The sequence below is a fragment of the Lissotriton helveticus genome, chromosome 8, assembly GCF_964261635.1.
Source record: "Lissotriton helveticus chromosome 8, aLisHel1.1, whole genome shotgun sequence".
NCBI lineage: Eukaryota > Metazoa > Chordata > Amphibia > Caudata > Salamandridae > Lissotriton > Lissotriton helveticus.
In genome coordinates, this window is record NC_136069.1 from 1,269,615,073 (window position 1) to 1,269,629,155 (window position 14,083).

A 14,083-nucleotide genomic window follows, 5' to 3' on the forward strand; every position below is an offset into this window, starting at 1 on the left:
GGAGTGTTTGGAAATTCTATCCCCTGTTTTAATGCTATTTTTACAGGATCTACATTTTTCATCAGACCCATCTCATTCCCAGTAAAATCCCATATTTCAGATTTCACTGTTTCTTTTAGCTCTTCAGGTAAATCCTTTTCTTCAAATGCAGGAAACAATTTTGTTTCTTCTGCTTCCATCATCATCATTGTCATTCTGTACAAACCATCTTCCTCCATTGTTTGTAATTCAACTCCTTCAGGAGAACAATATATTCTGCAATTCATTTTACATAGGATGTCTCTACCTAATAGATTTACTGGACTACTGTTACAAACCACAAATCTGTGTTTGTCTCTGTAATTTCCAATTTCAACTGGTACTGGATCAGTTAAGTCTGTTTTAATTTGCTGATTACTTACTCCCACAACTTGGATGGTATCCCCAGAGAGAGGTAGGCTTTCAATTTCCACTGATCTAACAGTAGAACGGGTAGCACCAGTGTCCACTAGAAAAGTGATGTCTACATCATTAACTTTCCCGTTTACATAAGGACCAGACTGGTCAACCTCAAGAGTGGCTCCAACAACACACTCTTCCTCCTCTCTCGGGCACCGTCAGCAATAATCATCAGAATCACTGTCTTGACTTTCTGTTAATAAAAATTGTTGTGAAGCATTTTGCATTTGAACCTTTTGCTGCTTTTGCTGTTTTTGTGGTTTTATTACCTGTTCACATCCCTGAAATCCCACGTTTGGATTATATTTTTGAACTCCCCCACAATTCGGAAAAGGTGGTTGTGGCAATTGGTCTTGACGATTATTCACCTGTTGTTGTTGCTGTTGTTGTAACTGTCGTTGAATATTAAATTCGTTTAACCCCTGTTGCATCTGTAGCTGTTGCTGCAGGTTAACACCATTCTGCATCTGTGGATTCAATAAGGGATTCTTTGAGTTTCTAGGAGGATGAGGACACTCGTCCCTCCAATGTCCAATTTCGCCACAATTAAAACAAGGTAATCTTTGTTTCAGCTCTTCTATCTTTGGGCTAAATTTCTTTGGGAAATTATTATTACCTTTAAACTTTCCTTGTATCTGGTTTGTATTTCCAGTTTGAACAAAATTAGTGTTCTTATTTCCCATGCTGGCAATCTGTTGCTCAGCTACCTTTACCTGAGCCCACATGGCTTTCTCCTTCAACTTCTTCTGTTTTACTTCTAATTCATCGCTACAATATTTTGCTTTTCTTAGAATATCATCTACAGATAGTGCTTGCCATCCGACAATACTAGTTCTGATCATTTCTCCAATTTCAGGTTTTAGTCCATAAACAAATCTATAGATAAAATGACTCATGTCTTTTTCATCTAATTTTTCATAACCACTGTATTGTTTAAAGATTAACAATAGTCTTTCATAAAAAGAATGAACTGATTCTTTTGTTTCCTGTTCTGTTCTTTCTATTTTAACCCAATCAACTTCTTTGGGTGGAATTTTGTTTTTCATCCAAACAATTACTTTCTCATAGAAATCCATTACAAGTGGATTTGGGGCACCTGTTTCTTTGATTCGTTCAGGTTCTGCTTTTGGCCAACTAATAGATATTTTACATTCTGTCCAAAGATCAGATGGAACTACAATGTCAAAAAATCCATCTAAATCAATCCACAGAACTTTTGACACTTTGATAAATCTATCGACTTGCCTGTACCACTCAACTGGTTTCTCCCTCAATTTTGGAAAGTCATTTGTGAATAACAGAATGTCTTGTCTTGACCATGGGACATGAACATATCCTCCACCTGCAACTTCCCTCATTGGAAATTGTTTTGACAATTTTTCCAATCTTTCATCTTCCTTCCTTTTGGTCCATTTCACTCTCCATTTGTTCAGTTCTCCTAGCTTTTTGATATAGACAATCAAATCTTTAATGTGAACTATTCTTCCCATTGAGTTCAAACTCTCAATGTCACTTTCTGAAAAATCTAATCTGTAATGCTTTGCAAAATTCTTTTGTTTACTTACATCGATTTCAAGTTCTGCAGCTAGATCCTCTAATTGATCATATTTATTTTTCGTTTTCCACTGAATACTTTTGCAAATGAATAGTAGTTCATCATCCCGATAGTAATTTAAACTATCTGGGCCAATTGTTCCAATTATTAATTCTTCAATATTAGCTTTTAATTTGGCCACATCAAGTTTTGGTGTGGTTACCCTAACTTCAGGACTTCCTACATCTGACATAGCACCCATTGGTGTTTTTGGAGATAAATCCTCATTAAAGGTTAAATCAGGCATTCTCGATCTAGAAGTGTTTAATTCAGTCAAGTCTGAATAAAATTTTTCGGCAGGCTTTTGAATTTCTGTATTTAAAGGAATAGTTAATCCAATTTTGTTTGTATCTCTTTGATCAAATACAGGCTGAACAGGACCTATTGTTACTGGAACTGTGACAGCTTCCATGCCTTTTGTCATTCTTTTAATTAATTCTTCTTTAGACCTTAAATATTCATTATAATCAACATCCTCAACATTTCTTGTCTCTCTTGCATAATCTTTTGGAGGTTCCCTTGCTCTTGGAGTCATTGAAAAATGTCTACCTTCATTTCGAGCATTCTCGAATTCTGATCTTCTAGGAGTTTCAGTGATTTCACTATTATTTGGATAAAGTTTATGAGCTTCACTAATTGGAGGTGCACTCGGTGAAGTTTCAGTAGAAACCACCGGAGTAGACCATGATCTAGGAGGTCTCAAAGGCTGATTAGGCTGTTTCTTTCTAGCAGTTGTATATATTTCTTCCATAACTGCATCCTCAGATTCACTTTCCATAGATTTCCCTGTAGGAGAACCCATTACCATTTCATGAATTAAATATAATCCTTCACTCATGTTTCCCTGTCTCCACATTCGCAATCTATCTTCATGAGTTTCTCTTTTCCATGATGGATTTTTAGAAGGTCTTTTAATTCCACTAGCTTCTCTTTGTAACTGATACATCTCGTCTTCCCACTCAACTAAAGCTTCAAATTGAGTTGGTCTCGGTTTTGGAACAAGAGCATTCAATTTCTCTCGTAAATTTCTTAAAACTCTTACATTAAATGAACCATCATCAGGCCAAGCTAAAACACCGTCGTTTTTAGTATAACGTTTCCAACTGTCGAACCATAAAACAGTATGATATCCGTATTCACCTTCCATGTACGCTGCAGGTGTTTTATACTTATGAAGTAGTTTACCACCTCGCGTTTCGATTTTCTTGTCAGGTGAAAATAAATTCTTACATTTCTGAAATAATGTTGTCTTTTTCTCAACATGTTTAAAATGATAACTCATTTTTAAGAGTTAAATTTAATTCACAAAATCGTTCGTAAAATATTTCCGGGATGTTCCGCAAAACAACCAATCCGTGCGCGAAACACACCAACAAGCCAATGACAGTTGAGCTGCGTCACTTTTCAGCTCGACCAATAAATTTGGAGATTTTCCGAAGGACTAATCAGCTCACAGGCTGTCAGAGACTCAGGAGCCAATCAGAATACTGCTTGTGACGTAGGTCACCCAATCCCAGCGCGGCTCTGTGACGTACACAACAGCTGCGGTTTCTCGCTTCTCACTCCTGGCGCTTACCCCTCCTTCACAAAATCTTTTCACAGCGCCATTTTAAGGACACTTTTCAGTGTAAATTAATTCTTAACAATGACTATAAAGACAACATCTGTTCGTTTCACTATTTAGGATAGTTTACATACATTCAAGTATCCACACTTCGGAATAGACGGCGCTATTCACACTAAGGATAATATTCAATTGTCAGTAGAGTAACCTTACCCCACCCTTCTAACACGTATAATTATGAACTCGCTTTACTCTAAACCCACCGCGAAGTGAAAGTTCTAAGAGTTCCACTTGAACATAAAATACAATTCAAACTCGCACTTTCATTCGGAAAATTCCCTAATTTCAGACACACATGAAATCCGTACAGGACTTTCACCTGTTTATAGAAATCATGCACCGTTAGCAAAATAACGACGTTATCCGTACAGGGCTCTCACCTGTTTATAGATATGAAACATGTACCCGTACAGGACTCTAACCTGTTTATAGATAATCATGCACCGACGTTAAATTTACCCTTCACTCAAGCTCGGATGTAACTAATACTCTCATCACAGTGAGTTTTATGGAAGGCGCTTTGTCCCTATTCTCATGCTGCTTTGATTTCTTAGAAAACCCTCACTATACAAGATTCAGACCTAGCCCTAAAACTGTGCTGCTCGGCGACAACACTATGGTACACGGCGATACCTCTTGTGATACTCGGCGATATCACTACAAACAGAACAGATGGCTTGCGTGACTAATTTCTCGCCACACAATCTATACCGGTATAGCTTACAGATAGCACGAAAAACGAACTTAACAAGTGTTAAAACATCGATCCTATTTCCATACCATGACGTAACCCTTAGCAACCAACATATTACCTTGGTTACCTCTTAGCAACCATCAATTTCTGCTACCAGAGAATTGATCCAGCGGGCTATAGAAAATATATCATAAACTACGCTACCCAACTTCATAACCTATAAGTTGTATTAGCATGACATATCACAAATCATTAATAATTTTATTCATGTTATGGAAATGTGACTTTGCGAGTCTAAACAAAATTTTGTTTTCTATCTCGCTCCATCACTTGCCGCTTAGCTAACTAATGGTGTTGTCGCAAAGGTAAGCATGAAAGTTTTTCAAGTTCAAGTTTAAAAAGCATCACTTTTAGAAAAAACGCCTCTCAATACAGTGGTGTAATCTGATAAATCAAAGTGGAACCTTGCATGTGTTGAAAAAATGCGCGTTTTAAAAATTGACTTCATTGTATTTTGTATGATGTTTGTGAAGAAGCTGGGATTCTCATTTAGATTTTCTTACCAAATTCTAGAATACTAGGTCTGGTCGACTGAACCTTTTTCCCTGTCTTAAAAGCGTGGAGGGAAGATCTTTGTTATCATATCATTAACCAACATTGCAGTCCAATTCTAACATACACTCGAAGAACCACTGACTACGAAGTGGAATTTTTAAGAATGTATTACATAGCGAAAAAATAATTGGATGTACAAACATCTCAGCAAAATATTCAGGAAATAAATCGGAACTAATACATACACGATCCTACGCTGGAGTCTCAGACGACTCAAGATGAAAAGCAAAATCAATTCAAGGATCATTAGGCAAAGAATTACAATCCCAACTTGGGTCAGAGACTGTATTTACAAAAGGGAAATACATTCTGGTTAGGCTGACCCTACACTGACTCTAAGGTGACATCCCTACTTAGCATTGTACCCAGGCAAGACTTAAGGTGTCAGCAGTGAAGACTTCCTAAGAAGTGCATTCACTTTCCATAAGTAGTCCCTAATCACCGAGCTCATTCTAAGATGCTCCTTCCTACACCCTACTCTGCCTTGAGTTCACAATCTACCTACATCCTGCCTTACCCAAAGCCCGTACTCTGTCTCTAGTCTACTCTCCGCTAGAATCCACTTGAATCTGACTCTCCACCCTCTGGTGCTGTCCCTAATACAAAATCCCCAAAACAGTCGACACACCTTGAGGCACACCCCTCTGATAGGTGTGGGTCTTCAGATTTTTCCAGTATGGCTCCTCTCCACCAAACGTCCGTTGGAGTGTTGCACTCCCAAATTCCTTGGCATCCCTTCTGCACTTGCGCCTACCAACCTAACTCCTAAACAATGGTTCCTTCTACCTAACGAGGCCCGTGGCCTTGCACCTGCAGGCTGATGTAGGTGAGAAGAAACCATGCAACATTCAAAGTTACAATTCAACATTTGCTGAGGACAACCTTTCCCAAGAATTAAGAGAACATTTTCTTCGACTAAAGCTAACCAAGGAAAAATACAGTCAGGCCTCTACTGGCTTTAGCACATCTCAGGCCCTTATACATGGAATGCATTTCTAAAACAGCATAACATTACATTTCATCATTCTAAACATTATTCTATTTCCAATGCAAGCAATGCATCTTTTCATATTAAAACCCTAGGTTCATTTATGCATTTAAACACTACCTGGCCTGTCAAATTGAATCAGTCCAGCTGGCGGCAAGTGAGGTGGGGATGTTCACGATAAAAATAAATGGGGGTACAACTATGAAGGGTTATTTGGTTTACCGCCCGCCTGGCCCCCTGGCAAGGTTTAAGGGCACTCTCATAGAGTGTGCCACAGAGATGGCGCTGCGGAGAGACAAGTTTCTGCTACTCGGAGACTTCAACATGCACCTCGAAGACTCACTAGACAAGGGAGCGATGGAGTTCCGGCAGGATCTTCAAGCACTACAATTAGAGCTAAAGGGCCACCTTCCAACACACCAACATGGTCATCTGCTTGACCCAGTTTTTGCGAACTGGGAGGAAGTTAGGGTGGCGCTCCCAGTGCCTCTCCCGTGGACTGACCATTTCTTGGTTCCTTTTGAAATCTCTCTCCCTAAGAACAAGGTCACCGCTCCCACTCCCCTTAACCATCCCAGGCGCAAATGGGCTAGGTTTTCCCTGCCCAAATTTAATGAGGCTCTTACAGCCAATGGCCCCCCTGGAGGCGATGATGCGGATTCGGTAAACAAATTACTTAACGACCGCATCACGGCTGCGCTGGACCAAACGGCCCCGTTAGACCATCCAAAGAAGGGTGGTCGTAAACAGAGATCGGCACCATGGTTTAACGAGGAACTGCGTGGTGCCAAGAGGGAGTGTAAGCGAGCGGAAAGGCAGTGGAGGGAAGCCTATGACAGTCAGGCGAGAGAGAGATATCTCATCCATAGATGAGCATATCATAAACTTATCAGGATAACGAAAACTGCCCACTATGCCGAAAGAATTTTGGATGCAGAGAACTCAGCGAAAGAACTGTTCTGTGTATACAAATCTCTTGCTGTCCCTAAAACCTCAGCGGGTTCAGAGGACTGTTCTATGGCTGCCTGCAATCGCATTGCCGACTACTTCAGCGACAAAGTGTCCAAAATTTATTCCGCCTTCCCTGCCCAACCAGCGGTAGATGGAAAGGTCGAGGAATCAGTTAGAGAGGAAGATGGTCACAATCTGCTGCTCAATTTCCTTACCCCGCCAGCTGAAGACCTGATCAACATATGTAGATCAGTGAAATCAGGTTCCCCACGGGACCCAGCATCTCCTAAACGGCTGGGGGACAGCCTGACGACACTAGAGCCATATATCAGACACCTGTTGGACATTTCCTTCAGGTCCAGCACTGTGCCTTGGGAATGGAAACAAGCAGTTGTGCTCCCCCTCCGCAAGAAGCCCAATATCAGCTTCGAAAAGCTGGAAAATCTGCGTCCCATCTCCCTCCTTCCCTACTTCTCGAAAGTGGCTGAGAAGCTGGCGAATCGGCAGCTAATGCAGTTTGTGGAAGAGTCAAATCTCCTTCATCCCACCCAGTTTGGATTCAGACCTCGACATTCGACTGAGTCGGCACTCCTCATGGCTTCCGAATCCATCAGGCAGGGGGCCGACGAGGGCCACACTATGGCCCTGATCCTGCTGGACCTCAGCGCTGCGTTCGACACTGTAGCACATTCCATCTTGCTACAGTGTCTGAACAAAGCAGGGATGGGTGAGGCAGCGCTTAAATGGATCCAGTCGTTCCTATCGGGCCGAGGTTTCCAAGTCAGGCAGGGCGATTGCTATTCCAGGCGAATGGCATTGGACCAGGGGGTACCACAGGGCTCGGCCCTAAGCCCGACGCTTTTTAATCTATATGTGGCCCCGGTTGCCTCCATAGTGGAGAGCTACGGTCTGCGCATGGTGTCCTACGCTGACGACACGCAGCTGGTCATCTCCCTGTCGCGCGCACCCGGCCTTGCGGCAGACATCTTCAGAGCATGCATGCAAGATCTTGCTGCCTGGATGTCGGCCAACTGCCTTAAACTTAACGGCAACAAGACTGAGGTGCTGGTGGTTGGGGGTGACCGGGCGGCGTGGACGTCAGCGTGGTGGCCTCCTTGCTTGGGACCAGCACCTACCCCCTGCCTGGAGGCGAGGAATTTAGGTGTCTGGGTCGACTCCGATCTCACCTTTGGCCCCCAGGTCAACCGGGTGGTCGGCACCTGTTTCGGGATCCTTAAGACCCTCAGGAAGGTTTTGGAGCTCCTTCCCACCAAAGCCCGCCGAACACTAGTGCATGCTTTAGTCACGTCCAAGATGGACTATGGCAACCTTCTCTATCTAGGAACCCCCGAGAAGAATCTGAGCCGCCTACAGGTCTTGCAAAATGCCGCTGCCCGGCTAGTTCTCAGACTACCTAGAAGATCAGCCTCCAAAGCCGCGCTCCAGGCCTTGCACTGGCTTACGGTCAGGAGCAGGGTAGAATTCAAGGCCCTCTGCACCTGTCATCGGATCATTAATGGCAGGGCACCCCTTCCACTTCAGGGTCTCTTGACACAATACGAGCCATCCCGTGCGCTAAGATCCTCTGGCTCAGGGCGCCTGACTATTCCAAAGGTGTCCAGAGCAAGGATGGGTGGCAGATCTTTCAGGTACCTCGCCGCATCCTGCTGGAATAATCTTCCGGTAGCGTTGCGTTTGGAACCATCAGAGGCTATCTTCAGAGCCAAGTTGAAAACATTTCTCTATGCCAGATAGCGGGCCGTCCCCTCTGAACACCCTCTGAACACGCTCACATCTCAGCGCGGGGACACGCCGTTGTGCGTCACCATTGCGCTCTACAAGACTCCCTATTATTATTATTATTATTATTATTAACAAGCATATGTATTTTCTACTAAGGCAAATTACAATTAATGCAACATTTCACCTGTGACTACATTTTCTACGTCATGAAAACTTCTATTATTGTTAAGGCTCTATTTTGTCTATGATTAATAAACACTCAATTACTTATTGCACTGATCCCCGGCCCAAACGTTACAATTCTAAACTACATTAATGAAACATCCTCTAGATATGTGGGTGCTGACTACGAGTGATTATAATGCACCCCTACAAATTTCAAAATAATATGGCGCTCTCTCAGTTGCTGCATAATTTACATGTCAAATATTTTCACGGTTTGGCTTAGAGTCAAGACAGACCCTTGGCTCGGCTGTAGCTTTTAAATTGTAGTCTCACCCACTTGGAAAACAATATTAAACATAACATGTAAAGTATATTTGTGAATGCACAGATTAATGCCTTTAAGTATTTTTACGTTGAATAGCAGATGGTTACTGATAACCAGATAAATTGCATTTTTTTGACTTCACAAGGATGAAAGTCTGAGAGGGTCCACCATGATTTGAACCTCTGAGCATAAGAGGGTAATTCCACCTACTCGCAGTTGAAGAAACACACCTCTACAAAACCTTTCGCCAGATCACCTTCATTTAACCACTTGTCTTGTGATATAGTCGCAAGTTCTGAGGTTTTTTTACGTGAAAATTTGGAATTTGCATCTAAAGTACAAGATGTTTTCTTTTTAAATTCTGGCAGGTTTGCTGCCATATATACATATTCTTAATGTATTTAAATATTACAAATTTTTTCACCTTGAGGTGAAAACTTCTGTTGTTCATCAAGGTTATATTCATTCATTCTTGAAATAAAATGTGTAATAGTATGCACAGCGCTATTAAAGGAGGAGAAAATAGAAGTTGGGATATTGCCACGCAGAGCATTGCCCATTTTAGACAAAAGCCTGGATTGTTTGCCAGAAGCATGCTCCAGGAAGTGGTTTTTTTACATTCTTCAACAATATAAGCTGAAAAAATGTTCCAAGATATAAGTCTGTTGAACACCATGCTTTACATACAATAATAATACAAATCCTGATTGGACTTCCTAAACGTTGGTGTTTCGCAAAAAATGACGAGCAACATAGGAGGGTGGATTGTAGCAAGTCTCTATCTCCATTTCTATTGGTCAGCCAGTGTTGGATCTGTGCTTAATCAAAACATTTTGTGAAGAGGACACTTGCAACGTCATTTACGGCCACATGCATCATTGTTACATTTTGCGATTTCTTAATTGCGAAAATTAAGGAATCGCAATTAAGAAATCGCAAAATGCTATGCATTAAGATATCGAATTTTTTTTGCGATTTCTTAATTTTCCTTATTTGCGATTCACAATTTGCGAATCGCAATTAAGGAATACCTTCCCATTGATTCCTATGGGCCTAGAGGCCCATAGTAATGAATGGGAAGCCATTTCCATTTTGCGATTCGCAATTAAGGAATCGCAAAATGAGAATGCTATTACATGGGTGCAGGGGGTGGTCCAAAGGACCCCCCTACACCCCTGAAATTAAACTTTAAGAACATTTTTCACACACACATGCCCCAAGAGCATGTGTGTGTGTAAAATGAAAACAAAAATGCACTTTTGAGCATTTTTGAAAGGTTTCACAAATTACCATGAAGTTCAATTTCATGGTAATTTACCTCTTCCTATTTGCGAATTCGCAAAAAAAAATTGTTAATGCATTGCATTTAAGAAATCACAAATTGCGATTTCTTAAATGCAATCGCAATTTAAGAAATCGCAACATAATTGCGATTCCTTAAATTGCGAAAAATTGAAAAAAAATAATGCATCCCAAAAAAGGAAATTGCATTCGCAAACGGCCGAATTTTGCGATTCGCACCGTTTGCGAATGCAATTTACCTTGATGCATGTGGGCAAAAGACTTCATTTTATGGAACAGCCACTCTTGCTGTAACTGACTCAGACCTCCTTGCTGGTCTGGTCGGAATTCTTTGGCCTCAAGTGTTTTCACCATTAAAGCAGAAAACTTTCAGTGAAATTATTAAATATTGGCTGCCCTGCCCGGCCATGCCATTATAATGGACAGGTCGGCACTAATTTAGGTTTTCAGCGACAAAGTTCTAAAGTGGATGTACTTTTAAAAACTGTTTACAGAATGTCTCCGAGGCAGTGGTAGTTTTCAAACAGTGTGTTGGGGCAGTGGTAATTTTCCACGCCAGGACCATCATGCATAATTGGGAGAACACAGCACCAAAAGAATGGGATGCCCTGCCCTAAATATGCTAGGCCTTCATATGCCATCAAGCTTGCCGACATGTGGCAGCTGGCCAACTACTAAACTGTTTTTGATGAATGTGACAGATGGGGCTCTAGTTCCAGAAATTGTAAGGCCTCAAAGACCAGGTCCCGATGTAATCAGCACCAGAAGCAGCAGCCCAAATAAAACCCACAGCACCAGGATCCTGGCATTTTCAACACCTGAGGCAGCGCTCAGCACACCCCATTTTGTAAATTCTGGGCCTTTGGAACACACCCATTTTGCCCCTGACCACTAAAGGTCTTGGAGTAGGCTGCTAGGCACCAACATTTAACCTCATGTGGCCCAATGGAAGTCATCCATGCGCCTGGGAATAATGTTGCAAGAGTGATGGTTTTCACTGAATGATATGTATCCCTTCGGCCACCTCAGACTTGGCTTACTATTTAAGTTGCTCAGTACATGCAAGTCCTACTATCTCCCAACTCAACACTGGACCTATTTTCCAGTGCCCAGAACCATACTTTTGTACATTCTGCTCCTGAGCCTCAACAAACAGCCTCTCAATGATCCTGCAGGTCTGATTCCATCAGTTTAACTTTCTCTGACCATCATATACTACTCAGTTACCAACCATGATACACCCTATACTTGCCTAAGACACTTCCACTATGCAGTCGTTCCTGTTGTTCAGACACTCCGTGTCCTCAGCAGGGAAATCCTGCAACTTAAAACAGAAAGAAAAAAATAGATAAAGGCACAAATCGTATTACAAAAGTTATAGGCTCTTGGAACTTTAGATAATTAATCATTCTTGTAAAACAATCTATAGGAATTTCCACAGATTTGGTGCTATGCAGTTCACATCGTACCAAGCTCAAACTATGATTGTTACAAATGTTTAGTCCGTGTGCATCCATTTCAGAAAGGGTAATTCATAAAGCTAGTGTGTCATCAATACCTATTGTTAATACTATCAGTTTCAAATAGTGCAGTCAGAACGGTACTAGACAACATTAACTAATGTGCATATCATGGCAATGGCAGTATTTGAACATCTTTACAACAGATCTCTCTCTCACCTGCAAAATCCCTTTCCTTGAGGGGTGGCCGGCACAGGTAAGAGTGGTGAGGCAGAGCGGGGTAGGGTGGGGGTCGGGTAAGGCGAAATACAACTGGAGAAATAAAATTACATTAAAAAAACACTTACCTTGCGCCGGGTCGCGATGCATCAAGCACAAGGTAAGTGGTATTATTTATTTATTTATTTTATTTTACATCTCCCGTCGTATGATGACTTGCCTGGCCCCAACCCTGCCCCCGCCCCTTCATTCTAACCTGTGCTGGCTGCTACTGCTTTACTTTCATCACAATTGTGGACCAATGTGTTCAGAGTCAGTGGCTCCCATCAGCAACAAGTAGCATGGTTCAATCTTCATTATTCCTGCAAGTATGTTTGGCACATCATGAGTGTTTTGTGAGATTTTCACAGAAAAATTGCAGCTAGACTACCTCAAAATGAGGATAGTGCACATAGAAAATGGGAGACAGGACACCCTCTGATTTTCAACAGATGTCCTAAAAACATCCACCTCTACATGAGACCTTTGGTTTCAGTACAATATCAGATACACACTTAAAATTCAGTTGTTAGTAAGGAGTTGCTCAGATATGAGTTTACCTTAAATGAATTAAAAGATAAGAGGCGTTTGGCAAAACTGGAACGAGTTGGTTTAATTAAACGCTGTGGCTGGGTGAGCCTCGACAGAGTGCGGCTGCTCAAAGTTCTCTCTGTGTACAAAGTTTTGCCTGCTGTTATATACAGTTCATGAGGTATAATAAAACATTTTTTTTACATTCCAAAAAGCAGCTCAGTCATAAACCAACAAGCAGGGGCATCTGATAAATACACAGAGGGCTCTCAACCTCAGGGAGACCCAGTGTGGGCCAGTGTGTGTGAGTCCAGATGTCTGACATGAGGAGCACATGATCACTACATGTGGTGTGCATGTCGTTTTTTGATTGCTTGAGTGTTTCTAACTACATGTATCATCTACCTTTGTGGTACTTTGGGGAACGTGAGACCTTGGCCAAATGTGTTTCAATGGGACCAATTTCCTCTGTCCTGTTCATAGGATTGATCAGGACTTTTTGCTGGGTGCACATTTGTCTTTAGGTTTAGAAAGACCCTACCTGTGACCTGGTATTCAATAGCCATTGGCGGGGGTTGTAAGACTTGTCTAACCAGGTATCTCTGACTCAGGATTGAAGGGGCGTCATCTTGGGTTATTCCATCAGCAATGATACAAGTTCACTGGAACTCCTACAAATTAGGGGTAGGCAGTGAACTCCACTCCGCTGGCAGAGTTTGTGAAGTTCGGCAATATTACTCTGCCAAAGAGTAGCAGAGTTTGCTGGTGCTGGCCCAGCCCCATCATTGTAGGTGTGGTGCCTGCTATTGAGGATAGTAAATTAAACAGTGTCAGTGCAGACTAGAGTCAGCTAACACTGCTCTACTCGAAAGTGAAACGGAATCTTCATTGCAGCCTAACCCCTCCAAAAAGGGAATTGCGACCGCCGGCACTCAAGTCACGAGTGCTGAGGGAAAGGGTCAACTGTTTGCCTTTTTCCCTGTGGCTGCACCTGGAGAACCCCCTGGAGAGTGCTCCACCTGGCAATGACACAGCTGTGAGTTACCACATCCTGCTCAGACATGATGAGCTAATGAGCAGTCTCTCTGCACCTACTGCACACAGTGAAGGCACAGGAAAGGTAAGAAGGTATGTAGGGCATGCAATTTTTTCTACTTTGATAGAAGTTTTATCATATGTGGCGAAGTGACTTCAGTGCGTGAGTTTATTGGGGCAAGGGGAAGCATTCTGGGTTATGGGCTGGCCTTACAAGGAAATGTGGGACAACACGGTACTAGGAATAGCAGAGGGGGTGGAAATGGAAGTGTTTAGATACAAGAACTTCTTCCATCGAAAGTTTGGGAAATGTGCTTGACTTGATAAACAAGCACTTACTATTTATCTAGCGATTGCATA